The 16412-nt window shown below is 44.0% G+C and overlaps 1 pseudogene; it reads right to left on the bottom strand.

The window, feature by feature from the left end:
• Nucleotides 1–759, bottom strand: LOC110286142 (protein FAM216A pseudogene; annotated as a pseudogene).
• Between the last annotated feature and the right edge of the window lie 15653 nt (nt 760–16412).

Below are 16412 nucleotides of genomic sequence, written 5' to 3'. Positions count from 1 at the left end.
TTAGACTGTCAGGTTGATGTGAGATGAGCCTTGTTCTTGGATGGACATGGAGTGCATGCACTTATTCAGTAGATCCTCTTCCTTTGTTTCTTCATTCATGCATGGTTGATAATCATTAGACGGAACTGGTAGCAAGAACAGTCTGCCTGGTCTTCTATCTAAAAATCTTCAGGGACTTGCATCTTGTTTTAGATGCATATCCAATTTTTAACCCATCTTTGTGTCTCAGGGGTCGCCAAAGGGAATGTATGATCATTTCAGGTGTTTCAGCTGCAATGCTCAGAGAGTCTTCTCTCTCCAGATGGTGTCTCCATGTAGTACAGGGGGGATGCTGTTTCTGTGAGCAGTGAGAGCTGATATGGCCTCTGTGGTGAGAGAAGACACCTGTCTTCTGTGACCGGTGATGAAATAGATGCATGTACTGCCTCTTCATTAAGGTCCTCAGATAGCTGGAGTTACAGATCTTAGCAATGATGCATACATAGCGCTTCTGGCCCAAGGTGAGTTCTGGATGCTTTAGAACAGATGCATCTGACATTGATTTGGGATATGAATTGTTTGGATTTGAGTAGTTTTCCATAACTCCTGCAGTTTGGCAATGTGTGAGGACACTGTGTGACCCTCCTTGATTCTGTCTGCTTTATGCTGCTTGACAGTGCCTTTGGAATTCTGGTGAGAAGAATGTCCACCTGATCCTTCGCTGCCTTCCGCCAGGGCCAAGGCGGGCGGTCCCACGACCCCAGGAAAACGGCTCGGCATGCGGTCCACACGCGTGCGCCACACCAGCTGTGAGTCCGTGGCCTCCGGCTCTCCCCTCTGACCCTGCTCAAGCGGCTCCTGGATGGTGCGGAGGAAGACCGGAGATCCTGGAGCTAAACCCAAGGTGGAGTAACCTCAGATAACCAGGCTCCTGCACCTTGGCATCTCTCTGTGACAAGGACGCGTCAGGGCAAATCCATACACACGCACCCTAAAGCAGTATTCTAGACCCTCAGAGGATCTGCAAACCTTGGCTTGTCATCCTATGAGTCAAACCCAAGAACCGGTGCTCTGACCCTGGGGCAGGGAGCATTACATGATCAGCTATCACCCAGGCAACTGCCTTTGCCAGAGGGTCAACAACAGCCTAGCTGAAAAAATTTTTAAAGACTTATTAAAAAAAAAAAAAAAGATAGAAAAAGCCAGCCATGGTGGCGCACACCTTTAATCCCAGCACTTGGGAGGCAGAGGTAGGCTAGGCTGATTTCTGAGTTCGAGGCTAGCCTGGTCTACAAAGTGAGTTCCAGGATAGCCAGAGCTATACAGAGAAACCCTGTTTCGAAAAACCAAAAAAAAAAAAAAAAATTATTTAAGCTAAGTACACTGTACTCAGAAGGCATCAGATCTCATTATAGATGGTTGTGAGCCACCATGTGGTTGCTGGGATTTGAACTCAGGACCTCTGGAAGAGCAGACAGTGCCCTTATCCTCTGAGCCATCTCTCCAGCCCACAGTTGTTTAAAGCATCAATTAGTAAAACAATTAATTGTGCACTTACTGTTGAAAGAACGTTCAGACTGCTTCCTGTACATTCCATTGCTTCTCACATGTATTTCATGTACAGCTGTCCCGCCAATTCTCAAATCTTCCATTGCTCTTACTAAGCTGACAGCTTCTGAAACTCACATTTACAACTCCTAGCCAGTGGCTCTCACCTATCCTAATGCTGTGAGCCTTTGATACAATTCCTAATGTTGTGGTGACGCCCCACCATAAAGTTATTTTTGTTACCACTTCACAACAGTAATTTTGCTATCATGATGAATCCTAATGTAAATATCTGATATGCAGGATGTCTGATATGTGACCCCAGTCGCGACCCATAGGTTGGGAACTAATACGGTCCAGGCCAAGGACTCACTCACTGACCAATACACCAAGCAGTAGGCAGCTGGATGGTAGCAAATGCTTCCTTCCACCCCTTCTGGAGACTTGAGGTGGTTAGCTGTTCCCAGCTGCTAAAATCTGAGCAGATTTCCTCTTATCACTGATTTGTCTGCTTTCATGATGAGGAAATGAATTATGTTCCAACCACAAACGTTAGAAAAAGGAGTAGAAAAAGATGGCTCAGAGGTTAAGAGCACTTACTGCTATTTCTTGTAAAGGACCCAAGTTTGGTTTCTAACACCTACATGGTGGCTCATACCCATGTATAACTCCACTTCCAGGGGATCTGACACCCTCTTCTGACTTCCACAGATACCACTCACATGTGTGGTGCACATACATTCATGAGGGCAGAACACTCATGCACATACAATAAATAAGTCTTTTTTTTTTTTTTTTTAAGAAGTGAGAGGCTGGAAAGAAGCTCACTTGCTGCTCTTGCAGAGGATCCAGATTTGGTTCCCAGCATCTGCATGGTGGCTCACACTGTTTGTAACTTGAGTTTCAGGGCATCTGGAACCTTCTTCTGACACACTTAGGTTCCTGAACACAGGTGATACACATACATTGCACACACACACACACAAATATATAATAAGTCAGTATTTTTACCTTTTTTTTTTTTTTTTTTTTTTTTTTGGTGGTTTTTCGAGACAGGGTTTCTCTGTGTAGCTCTGGCTGTCCTGGAACTCACTTTGTAGACCAGGCTGGCCTCGAACTCAGAAATCCACCTGCCTCTGCCTCCCGAGTGCTGGGATTAAAGGCGTGCGCCACCACGCCCGGCAAGTCAGTATTTTTAAAGAGACAAGTTACCAATGCTTGTCACTCAGATTTCATTATGTGAGAATTGTGGAGTAAACTGTAGCTCTCTGCTGACGTTACTATTATTACTACTATGGCTGCAGCATTGATTACATAGTACTGTGTATCAGGACTAGAATTCAGGGCCTTTGAGGCATGAGCTCTAACACTGAGCTAAAACCCCAGCCTTTAGGGGTTTTTTTTTGTTTGTTTGCTTGTTTTGTTTATGTTGCTGGGCACTGGTGGCACATGCCTTTAATCCCAGCACTCAGGCAGCAGAGGCAGACAGATCTCTGTGAGTTTGAGGCCAGCCTTGCTTACAGAGTGAGTTTCAGGGTGGCCAAAGCTACACAGAGAAAACTTGACTAGAAAAACTGAAGTTTTTTTTTTTTTTTTTTTTTTTTTTTTTTGAGAAAGGGTTTCTGTATAGCCCTGGCTGTCCTGGAACTCACTCTGTAGACCAGGCTGGTCTCGAACTCAGAAATCTGCCTGCCTCTGCCTGCCAAGTGCTGGGATTAAAGGCATGAGCCACCACTGCCTGACAAAAATATTTTTTTTATGTTGATCAGGGCTTTGCTAAGTGGCCTTAAGGCTGGAATTTGTTATACTCCACCTGCAACCTCCCAACTAGCTGTGACCCCAGTTACATGCCACTATGCTCTGCAAACCAAAAGTATTTTAATGACGCAACTTTTGGGGGTGGGGCGCAGAACTAAGACAGAACCCAGGATTGTGCACGATAGCCAATTGCTTTACCACTGAGCTATATGCCCATCCGCAATGCAAGTATTAATAGTAACGTTTAGTGCAAAGGCAAGAGTAATGTGGGATAAAGTGCTCAGTTGGGTGAGATGTGGGGAATCCAGTGTAAACTGAGACTGTTCAAGGCAAAGTGGTAGGCACAGCCATCCCGGCTATGCTTCTCTTTGGATTCTTATCCCTTCAACATAGTCTTCAACACTTTCTTAGACTAACATCACAACGACAATGACAGTGACTAACTACTGACCCAGTTAATTACACGAGCTTCCTTCCAATGTTCTTTCTTCTAGCTTCTGGGGAGTTTTTGTCCCAATCTTGCTGTTCCTTTCTGTTCCCCATGTCTATATGTTAGTATCCCTCAGTGGTCCATTTGGACCCTGCTTCTATTCTCAATTGGCACTCTCCTTTTATGAGCCTGCATCTAGCTCTATGGCTTTTTGAAAAAAAATTTTATTTATTTATTATACATAAGTACACTGTAGCTGACTTCAGACACACCAGAAGAGGGTGTCAGATCTCATTACAGATGGTTGTGAGCCTTCGTGTGGTTGCTGGGATTTGAACGCAGGACCTTCAGAAGAGCAGTCAGTGCTCTTACTTGCAGAGCCATCTTGCCAGCCCTAGCTCTAAAATTCATTTTTCCTGGGGTCATAGAAATGGCTCATCAGTTAAGTGAACTAGGTGTTCTTGAGGAAGATCCAGGTTTGATTCCCAGCACCCATATGGCAACTTAAAACCGACTGCAATTCCAGCTCTAGGGAATCTAATATCCCCTTTGGCCTCCCAGAGCACTGTATGCACATTGTGCACTTACATGCTGATAAAACATTCAAATACATAATAACTTTTTTGGGCTTGTTTGATTTTTGAGTCAGGGTCTTTGTCAATGTTCTGGAACTCACTTTGTATGTTAACAAGCATTAACTATTATCTCTATAATACTTTTAGGATTTATTTTTACGTGTGTGTGTGTGTGTGTGCATCTTTGTGTGTGTGCGTGTGTGCGTGTGAGTGTAGTTACCTGGAGAGACCAGAGGTATCTAATCCCTTGGATCTGGAGTTATACGTGGTTGTAAGCTGCTTTCAGAATTCCAAAGGATCAGAAAATATTCTTTTTTTTTTTAAAGAAAATATTTATTTATTTATTTAATGTAAGTACACTGTAGCTGTTTTCAGACACTCTAGAAGATGGCATCAGATTTCATTACAGATGGTTGTGAGCCGCCATGTGGTTGCTGGGATTTGAACTCAGGACCTTTGGAAGAGCAGTCGGCGCTCTTAACCGCTGAGCCATCTCACCAGCCCCCCCCCCAGAAAATATTCTTAACTGCTAAGCCATCTCTCTAGCCACTATCCTATTTTTAATGTCATAAGAATCATAGCATTTGAAATTATTTTCTCTAATTACTCCTTACCAGCCTCCTAAATGAGACTAGAAGCTCCTTGAAATTAGAGCAATCCTGCTTAATTCATCACATTAGTCCTGGTCCATAAGAGGCGTTTTATAAACATTTGTTGAATTGGAAAAAAATGAGAGAAAGAGAGAGATGGAGGGAGGGAGGGAGAGGAAGGGAGAGAGGGAGGGAGAGAGGGGGAGGGAGAAAGAGAGAGCTGGGAGAAATGTAGGAAGTAGCTGTGTTGATTGAGGGTCCAGGTAGGGTAGAAATGACCTAATGGAGGTGCCTCCTGACAGCATACACTGCTGTGCCACAGAAGTTTCTCTCTTCTGCGGATGTGTCTCTTCTTGATTGAGGGTTTGATGGGCTCCTCAGATGGTGCACGCCTTTAATCCCAGCACTCAGGAGGCAGAGGCAGGTGGATTTCTGAGTTCAAGGCCAGCCTGGTCTACAAAGTGAGTTCCAGGACAGTCAGGGCTACACAGAGAAACCCTGTCTCGAAAAACAAAACAAAACCAAAATCAAAACAAAACAAAAAAGCATAAAATAATTCAGATTTTAAAAGGAACTAATTATATCAAGTATAACTATTTCAATCTTTGATGGTGTTTTAAATATAATTTTACTTTTTGCTTGTTTGCTTTACATTCTACTCACTGCTTTACTCCCAGTCACCCCTCCCACAATCCTTCCTCCCATGCTCCTTCTCCTCCTCTGAGCAGGTGAGGGTCCTCTGGATATCCTACCCCCTACCGCACTTCAAGTCTTTGCTAGCTAAACACATTCTCTCCCACTGAAGTCAGACAAGGCAGCCCAGCTAGAAGAATATATCCCACGGACAAGCAACAGCTTTTGGGATAGCCCCTGCTCCAATCGTTTGGGACCCACATGTATGTTCTTTGGATGGTGGTTCAGACTCTGAGAGCCCCAAAAGGGTCCAGGTTAGTTGACTCTGTTGGTCTTCCTTTGGAGTTCTTCCTTTCTCCTGTTCTTCCGTGAAAATCCCCAAGCTCAGTAAACTATTTGGTTGTGGATGTCTTTATCTGTCTGAGTCAGCTGCTACGTGGAACCTCTCAGAGAACAACCATACTTCTGTCTGCATGCATTATAGTGTCAGAGATTGGTGTTTGCCCATGGGATGGGTCTCCAGGTGGGCCAGTTATTAGTTGGCCATTCCTTCAGTCTGTACTCTTTCCCCTGGGCCTACATTTATTGTAGACTGGATAAATTTGGGTTGAAAGTTTTGTGGGTGGGTTAATGTCTCTATTGATCCACAGGTGTTCCTGACTGGCCCCAGGAAGTAGCCTCTTCAGGTTCCATATCACCAATGTTGTGAATCACAGTTAAAGTCACCCCCATTGATTCTTGGGTGCTTCCCTTATCCCAGGTCTCTGTCTCATCCTGGAGATGCCCCCCACCTCCCACTCCTGTCAGTTGCAGATTTCCATTCATTTTTATGGCCATCTGGCCATCCCCCTATCCTTCCCCACACCTGATTCTGAACACCCACTTCACCTCCCCATCCTTTCTCCCTCCAAGTCCTTTCTGTCCATCTGCCTCCTATGATAGTTTTATTCTACTTTCTAAGTGAGATTCAAGCATCCTTACTTGTGCCTTCCTTCTTGTTTAGCTTCTTTGGGTCTGTGGAGTGTAGCATGGGTATCCTGTACTTTATGTCTAATATCCACTTATAAGTGAGTACATACCATGCATGTCCATTTGGTTCTGGATTACCTCACTCAGGATGATATTCTTAAGATCCATCCATTTGCCTGCAAAATTATGGCGTTTTCATTGCCGCAATAGAAACCCAAACTAAGACAAGTAGCCATTTGTACAATATTAATTCTTCTGACCTATGAGCATGGGAGCACTTTTCATTTTTAGACTCTTCAACTTCTATCTTGAATGTTTAGAGTTTTCACTGTAGAGGTATTTAATTTTCTTGATTATTCCAAGGTATTTTTTAAGGTAATAGTGAAAGAAAATATTTCCTTGATTTCTTCCTCAGCAGTCTGATATTACCATATAGGAAGGCTACTGATTTTTGTATGCTTTTATAGGTATTTTTGTATGTTACTTTTATATTCTAACACTTGGCTGTTTTATGAGTTTTCTGGTACAGTCGTTAGGAACTCTCATGTAAGCAACAATGTTCATCTGTAAATAAGGGTGCTTTGGCTTCTTCCAAAACTTTTAGTAAGTAATCTTTAAGTACATCTTTCACATTTCTTTTTATGTGATTTATGATTTTCTAATATTTTTCCCTTTTGTGTGCACATGCATGTGCATGCATGTATGTGTGTGTGCATGCGTGCCTGCCTGCCTGCCCTTTTGTATGCACGTGCAAGTGGAAGCCTGAAATTGATGCTGAGAATCTTCTTCCATAGCTGCTTCATGGAAACAAGTGTGATGGTTTATATATGCTTGTCCCAGGGAGTATCCATATTAGGAAGTGTGGCCTTGTTGGAGTAGGTATGTCACTGAGGGCATTGGCTTAAGACCCTCACCCTAGCTGCAGTCTTCTATTTACCTCCAGAACAAGATATAGAACTCTCAGCTCCTCCTGCACCATGCCTGCCTGGATGCTGTCATGTTCCTGCCTTGATGATATTGGACTGAACCTCTGAACCTGTAAGCCAGCCCCAATTAAGTGCTGTGTTTTATAAGACTTGCATTGGTCGTGGTGCCTGTTCACAGCAGTAAAACCCTAACTAATATACAGGGTCACTCGGAGAAACTCAGAGCTTCCATTAAGACTAATCTCACTACCTAGGAATGCTGTCTGCTTTCCTGGAATTGGAGATGGCTATGACCACTAGGGGATCCAAACTCCAGTATGCTTGAAGATCAGTGTAGCAATATACTTTTGTTTAGTCTCCTATGACTATACTACCAAAAGATTAGTGCATTTTCTTCTGCTTATTTTTGGTGTTATTCATAATTTTCTTCTCTATTTCTGTGGTGTCTGGATTAGGTTGAATGATACAATGTGCTCATTAGGTGAACTTGTAATTTGTGACAGAGTGATGAAATCTTAAAATCTAAAACTTAGAAAACATGGACCATATCAGAACCATCCTTTTAAAAAGTTTTATTTCCTCCTATGGTGGTTTGAATATGCTTGGCCCAGGGAGTGGCACTATTAGGAGGTGTGGCCTTGCTGGAGTAGGTGTGGCCTTGTTGGAGAAAGTGTCTCACTGTGGGGGTGGGCTTTGAGACACTCCCACTAGCTGGCTGGAAGCCAGTCTTCTCCTGTTTGCCTTCAGAACGCTGAACTCTCAGCTCCTCCTGTGCCATGCCTGCCTGGGTACTGCCATGCTCCCACCTTGATGACAATGGACTGAACCTCGGAACCTGTACGCCAGCCCCGATTAAATGTTGTCCTTGTGAGAGTTGCCTTGGCATTGGTGTCTCTTCTCAGCAGTAAAACCTTAACTAAGACAGACACTGAGTTTTAATTTTAATTTAAAATGCTTGAGATGCTGAGCTTTATTCTAGGTCCTTATGCACTTTAGGCGGATGTCCTAATACTGAGCTACTTGCAATTTTATTTATCCCACCTATCTTTAAAGGTACTAAAACATACCAAGTATGGAATTGTTGTTTTTCCAATGTTCATGTATTTCCTAATTTTTATATCTCTATGTGTGGAAAAGTGACCTTTCTATCCACTATCCTGGCTGATAATTTTCTCTTCCTCTGATGTCATCCAGGTGTTCTGGCTCCTGTTGCTGCTTCCGCATTGCTGGAGGACTGATCTCAATCAGTATAGGAGGTGAGCTGTGTCCTGTTTAAAATCATTCCTGAGTTCCTTTAACCTTTATGACAACTGTCAAACCTAGCTTCATCAGTCTCTCATCACGTATGCCTTTCTCTCCCATGCAGCACCCTTCGTAATCTCATTGTGTTAAGGGAGAGGAAATTCAGACAGGATATACCTCTGCATTACCACCGTGGGCAGCCTGAGGCATTCACCTTAGCTTTCAGAGGCCTGACTTGGGCCAAATGGGGAGTCATGGCTTGCATGCTGAAAAGAATTCCAGGTCTAGCCTGTACAATAAAGCAGAGTTGGTTATTTTCTTAAAGATTTTTAAATATAAGCTTGAATAGGAGAGTTAAAAAGAAAGGTACTTAGAGGGTGTACCAAGTGGGGGTACGTGTTTCCCAAGAAGGGGAAACAAGATATACTGGACTGTGTCTACAAGCTTCTCCAAGAAAGAGTAAGCAATTAGTTGTCTCAGCATTAGTCACATCCATCCATTTGATGGCTTGAGTTATATCTCAGGATGTTGCTAAGAAACCTTTCATATTCATTTCTTCCCTATTTGACAAGAGAGCTCCAGAGATGTATGGGGTGGAATTAGAATCCAATAAGGTAAACTCAGAAGCTGCAAGGGTCACACAGAGTATTTAGTACATGTCCTTCCTCGTCTAAAACTCACTTTCCATCCCCATCACAGCCCCCTCCCTCCTCTCTTCCCAGTCCTACCCTTATAAGTCCCTCCCCCATCGGCCCCTCACCTTCTTCTCACAGAAGGGGAGCCCCCCTCTTTTGAGTACTACCACACCCTGCCCTGGGGCATCTAGTCCCAGTAGGATTAGGCACTGAGGCCCAATCAGGCAGTACAGGTAGAGGGAAGGGGATCCAAAGGCAGGCAATAGAGTCAGAGACAGCTACTGCTTTACCAGTTAGAGGACCCACATGAAGACCAAGCTGCACATCTGTTGCAAATATGTAGGGAGCCTAAATTCAGTTCCTGCATGCTTGCTAGTTGGTGGCCCAGGCTCTGTGAGCTCCCATGGTCCCAGGTTAGTTGACTCTGTGGATCTTCTTGTGGTGTCTTTGACCCCTCCAACTTGTTCACTTCTATCCTGCACTCTTCCACAAGACTCTCCAGGCTCCGCCTGATGTTTGACTGTGGGTCTTTGCATCTGTTTCCATGTGCTGCCGGGTGAAACCTCTCAGAAGACAGTTATGCTAGGCTCCTGTCTGCAAGCATAGCAGAGTATCATTAATAGTGTCAGGGGATGGCTCTCTCCCATGGGGTGGATCTTAAGTTGGGGCAGTCATTAGTTGGCCATTCTCTTTTTAGGATGGGAAAGTTTTCTTCTATGATTTTGTTGAGAATATTTCAGGGCCTTGGAGCTGGGACTCTTCACCTTCTTCTATTCCTATTATTCTTAGGTTAGTTCTTTATATGGTATCCCAGATTTCCTGGATATTTTGTGTCAGGAATTTTAAAGATTTAACATTTTCTTTGACTGATGTATCAGTTTCTTCATTGTATCTTCTATGTCTGAGGTTCTCTTTTCCATCCCCTTTGTTCTGTTGGTGATGCTCACATCTGTTGTTCCTGTTCTTTTCCCTAGGTTTCCCAACCCCAGAATTTCCTCAATTTGTGTTTTCTTTATTGCTTCTATTTCCACTTCCAGGTCTTACACAGTTTTATTAATTTTCTTCACCTGTTTAGTTGTATCTTCCTGTATGTCTATAAGAGATTTATTTGTTTCTTCTTTGAAGATCTCTATATATTTGATTGTATTTTCCAGTATTTCTTTAAAAATATATTCATTTCCTCTTTAAAGGCCTCTATCATCTTTATAAGATTGATTTAAGGCTTGCTGTAGTGGGTAGCTGTGTTTTGGAGGTGTCATATTGCCAGGGCTCTTGTTGATTGTGTTCTGCCTTCCATCCCTTGCAGAGTTATCTGCTGTGTCTCTGGGGTTTAAACCTAGCTCAACCAGAAAACAGGATCCCTTTCACGGTTCCACACCTTTCGCCGTCTGGATTGTGTTAGTCCCTGTTTTTTCCTGTTGTCATAGGTATTGAGATGGGGGTGAACCTCCAAGGTCCTGTTGTGGCAGGCCCTTGATTCTGGACTTGAAGTTCTGTATGTTTCAGGATCCGGGTCTGTAAGGTTCAGAAGGCCCAGGTCAGATGAAGGTGGTAGGAGAGGTGGTGGAAGACTGGAGGTCCCCTAGGATAGCAGGCTGCTCAGGGCTGCTTGGCTTGCCCCAGAGGACTCAGCCAGCAGGGAAGAGGGTTGGTGGAAGGGAAACTAACCTGTATGGTTCAGGATCCACAGGTCTGATGAAGGTGTGGGGAGAGGTGGCAGGAGAATGGAGGTTCCCACTGGGATAGCAGGCTGCTCAGCTATTTTTAAAAAAATTTTATATGTATTGGTGTTTTGCCAGCATGTGTGTCTGTGTGAAGGTGTCAGATTCCTTGGAACTGGAGTCACGGTGATAAGCTGCCTTGTGGGGTGCTGGGAATTCAACCTGTGTCTATTAGATGAAAAGTCAGTGCTCTTAACCACTGAGCCATTTCTCCAGTCCCAGCTATATAAATTCTTAATAAGAATGCCAGGCACAATGGCACACACTTTTTAAAACATTCAGGAGGCAGAGGCAGAGGGGGAGGGGGAGGAGGAGAAGGAGAGGGAGTGGGGAGGAGGAGAAGGAGAGGGGAGGGGGAGAGGGGAGGGGGAGAGGGGAGAGGGAGAGAGAGGGGAGGGGGAGCGGGAGGGGGAGAGGGAGGGGGAGGATCTCTGAGTTAGAGGCCAGCCTACACAGAGTTCCAGGACAGCAGGGCTATGTAGAAAGACCTGCCCCCCCCCAAATTTTTTTAATTAAAAATATGTGATATAAAGGGTAGACATGGTGGCTCATGTCTATAACTGAAGCACTTAAGAGGCAGGAGCAGAGAATTATTACAAATTAAATATTAAATTTGGCAACTGTCTTAATTACTTTTCTGTTACCATGACAAAACATTGTGACCAAGGCAACTTATAGACAAACACATTTAATGTGGCTTACACTTTTAGAGGGTGAGCCCAGCCCATGACCATCATGAGGCAGGGGAGCATTACAGGTAGGCATGGCACTGGAGTACAAGGCAGAGACAGTGAACTAAGAATAGTGTGAACTGGGCTGGCGAGATGGCTCAGCAGGTAAGAGTACTAACTGCTCTCCCAGAGGTCCTGAGTTCAAATCTGAGCGACCACATGGTAGCTCACAGCCACTAGTAACTGAGATCTGACTCCCTCTTCTGTTGCATCTGAAGACAGCTACAGTGTACTTATGCATAATAATAAATAAATCTCTGGGCTGGAGCAAGCAGGACCAACCAGAGCGAGCAGAGGTCCTAAAAGTGCAATTCCCAACAATGACATGAAGGCTCACAACCATCTGTACAGCTACAGTGTACTCATATACATAAAATAAAATAAATAAATCTTTAAGAAAAAAAAAGAATGGTGTGAGCTTTTGGAAATTTAAAGCCCACCCCTGATGGACATCCTCCTCCAATGAGGTCACACTTCCTAATCCTCCCCCTCCCACCTGGAGATCAAGCACTTGAATATATGAGCCTATGGGGGGGGGCATTCTCATTCAAACCACTACATTTACATAGCAAGTTCTAGGCCAGCCAGGGCTACATAGAGCAACCCATCTCAAGAAATGTGTGATATAACACAGTGACTGTGTTTCTCTGTTAACATATTAAAAACCAAGATCTAAAGGAGAATTTAGAAAGTAATAGACCAAGTGTTGATAATGTAGCTCAATCAATGGTAAAGTGCTTGCCAGCATGCATACGGCTCTAGGTTCAATTCCCAGCACAGAATAAAAGATATATAAGTGGACAGGTATAAATGTGGGTAAAGTCGAAAAGTTTAGAAAGGAGACCAAGAGAGGGTAATACTAAGGATGAGGAAGGAAGGTGGGTGAAAGGACATATGGGATATGAGAAAAGAAAAAAGCAGGTTAGGGGGAGCTAGAAGGAGAAACATTGGTAGCAAGGGGTGGAGGAGATGAGGTGACAAAGAACCACATGAACATACTTTATTGGAAAATGTCATAGTGATATCTAATACACTATATGATGATTAAACAATTAAAACACCAGAGAGTAATAATCCTAAAGGACTGGGCAACACAAACCGTGTTTCAGGAGATCCACAATAATAATAATAATTGTGATACAAAACAGAGTGTAGTAGTGGATGCCTTTAATCCCAGCACTAGGGAGGCTGAGGCAAGTGTATCTATGTGAGTTCAAGGACAGCCTGGTCTATACAGCCACTTTCATGCCAGTCAGGACTACATAGTGAGATCCTGCCTCTAAAGCAAAGCACCAACAAAAATAATTGTGAAAAACACAAAAGTGGGTTCACAACTAGTGGTGATGGTTCAGGTGCTTACTAAGTGCTGAGCTTTGTGTCATGATTTAAGGAAATCCCAAATTTCGGTTGGAGGTTAGTTTAGAGCAGTGGTTCTCAACTTGTAGGTCTCAACACCGTTAGGGATTGAAGGACCCTTTCATGGGGTCGCATACCAGATATCCTGCATATCTGATAGTACGATAATTAACTGTAGCAAATTTACCATTATGGAGTAGCAACGAAAACAATGTCATGGTTGGGGGTCACCACAATATGAGGAAGTGTATTGTGATGGTTTGAATATGCTTGGCCCAGGGAATGGCACTCTTAGCAGGTATGGCCTTGGAGTACGTGTGTCACTGTGAGTGTGGGCTTTAATACTCTAGTCCTAGCTTCCTGGAAGTGAGTATTCTGCAAGCAGCCTTCAGATGAAGATGTAGAACTCTCAGCTCCTCCTGTGCCATGCCTGCCTGAGTGCTGCCATGCTCCTGCCTTGATAATAATGGACTAAACCTCTAGAGAACCTGTAAGGCAGCCCCAATTAAATGTTGTGCTTTATAAGACTTGCCTTGGTCATGGTGTCTGTTCACAGCAGTATAAACCCTAAGACATATATTAAAGGGTCTCAGTTATAGGAAGGCTGAGAACTACTGCTTTAGACGATTATGCTCTGTTTTCCTTTCGCATTGTGTACATCCCCTGAATTCTATCTCTAGATGCTGAGAGAGGCATTCACGTCCTTTGCCAGTCCATCCTCTGCTGGGTTCTCAAGTAGACCTTGCAGAAGAAGCATTGGTAACATTATTTCTGTTCCTCAGGGTTCTTCTCTTCTTTTTTTTTTTTTTTTTTTGGTTTTTTTTTCGAGACAGGGTTTCTCTGTGTAGTCCTGGCTGTCCTGGAACTCACTCTGTAGACCAGGCTGGCCTCGAACTCAGAAATCCGCCTGCCTCTGCCTCCCAAGTGCTGGGATTAAAGTCGTGCGCCACCACGCCCCGGCGGGTTCTTCTCTTATAGTCCTTTCTCTATTGTGTCTCCTCAGCACTTAATGGATGAGGCACACCAAGTGATTGTGACTCTCTGGTATGTTCAAGAAAAGTCTGTTACACGTGTCTTTACAGCATGTGCCACAGGTTCCTTTCTTACTGAGCTTGTTATTTCTGTCTTCAGAGTCTGACAGAGGTGAGTGCTGAGAGGAAACTCTCTTCCTCCAGTTTGCAACAGCAAGGGTGCTGCATCTAGCCCTGAGGAGTGTGGTCCACTTCCTTTGTCAGTCCATCCTCTGCTGGGTTCTCAAGTAGAGCTTGAAGAAGGAGCATTGCTAATGCTTGGTAACCACGCTCAAACCCAGAGATTCTGGTGAAAATATAGAAGGGGTGTGGTGGTTAACAAGCAGAAACAAACACCATGCAGGAATTGAGGGAGACACTGTGTGAAGCCCTGCCTTTGTCTTCCCACTGAGACAAGTGGCAACACTCACCAGCACTGTCCTGTGGATTTGGCCCAGGCCTCATTGATCTGGTGCTGAAGTTCAGCTTTTTTTTTTTTTCTTCATCTCTTCATCTGGCTCCCCACTCTTCCCTCTCATAGTGATTAATCTCTAAACACACTCAATTCACACCTTAAATTCCACCTCAGTGTCTGCTTTTATAAAGCCAAACTTGTGACAGGCCATGCCCTGACATCTAGGAATGTCTTCCTTCTTTTCTATTAATGTCCACAAAACACCATGGCCAAGGCAACTTATAAGAGAAAGCATCTAATCTGGGGCTTACAATTCTAGGAGGCTTAGTCTATGACCATGATGGTGGAGAGAATGGCAGCAGGCCATTGCAGGCATGGCATTAGAGCAGTAGAAGAGCTTCCATCTGATCCATATGTATGTATGTGCATATATACTATATACTATATCTATCTATCTATCTATCTATCTATCTATCTATCTAGAGAATACTCACTGGGACTGATATATATTGGATATTTTATTTATTGACATTTCATATGTTATCCCCTTTCCTGGTTTCCCCTCTGGAAATCCCCTATTACATCCCCTCACCCACCCCCTGCTTCTATGAGGGTGCTCTCCCACCCCCTCCCTGTCCTGGCATTCCCCTACACTGGGGCATAGAGCCTTCACAGGACCAAGGGCCTCTCCTCTCATTGATGTCCCACAAGGCCATCCTCTGCTACATATGTGACAGGAGCCATGGGTCCCTCCATGTGTACTCTTTGGTTGGTGGTTTAGTCCCTGGGAGCTCTGGGGGTACTGGTTAGTTCATATTGTTGTTCTTACTATGGGGCTGCAAATCCCTTCAGGTCCTTCAGTCCTTTCTCTAACTCCTCCATTGGGGACCCTATGTTCAGTCTAATGGTTGGCTGAGAGCCTCTACTTCTGTATTTGTCAGGCACTGGCAGAGCCTCTCAGGAGACAGCTATAACAGGCTACTGTCAGCAAGCGCTTTTTGGCATCTGCAGTAGTGTCAAGTTTGGTGTCTGTATATGGGATGGATCCCTAGGTGGGGCAGTCTCTGGATGACCTTTCCTTCAGTCTCTGCTCCAAACTTTGTGTCTGTATCTCCTCCCATGGATATTTTTGTTCCCCCTTCTAAGAAGAACCAAAGTATCTACACTGTTGTCTTCCTTCTTGAGCTTCATGTGGTCTGTGAATTGTATCTTGGGCATTCTGAACTTTTGGGCTAATATCCACTTATCAGTGAGTACATACCATGTGTGTTCTTTTGAGATTGGGTTACCTCACTCAGGATTTTCTAGTTCTATCTATTTGCCTAAGAACTTCATAAATTCATTGTTTTTAATAGCTGAGTAGTACTCCATTGTGTAAATGTATCACATTGTCGGTATCCATTCCTTTGTTGAGGGACATCTGGGTTCTTTCCAGCTTCTGGCTATTATACATACGGCTGCTATGAACATAGTGGAGCATGGGTCCTTATTGCATGATGGAACATCTGGGTATATGCCCAGGAGAGTAGTATATCTGGATCCTCAGGTAGTACTAGGCATGGGTTTTTGAAACTCCAAAGCCTACTCCCATTGACACACCTCCTCCAACAAGGAGACATCTTTTAATCCTTCCAAAATAGTTCACTAATTTGGGACCAAATATTCATCCATACAAGCACATGGGGCTATTCTTATCTAAACCAGCACAGGGAGCTCAACTTCACCATCTGTTGTCTGGGATGCTACCTCTAGGCAAGCTTACTTGCTTCCCTGAAACTCAGTGGGAAGAAGTCAGGTCTCCCACAACAACCTGTATATTTGGTAGTCATGCTTCACCCATGAGGTCCCAAAATAACAAAAATGTCTCCATGTTTCGATCCAGGGGGCATGAAGC

The sequence above is a fragment of the Mus caroli genome, unplaced genomic scaffold (assembly GCF_978045245.1).
Source record: "Mus caroli unplaced genomic scaffold, Mus_caroli_1 scaffold_5, whole genome shotgun sequence".
Classification (NCBI taxonomy): Eukaryota; Metazoa; Chordata; class Mammalia; order Rodentia; family Muridae; genus Mus; species Mus caroli.
Note: the sequence above shows the minus strand (reverse complement) of the source record. Positions and strands in the feature narration are given on the sequence as shown.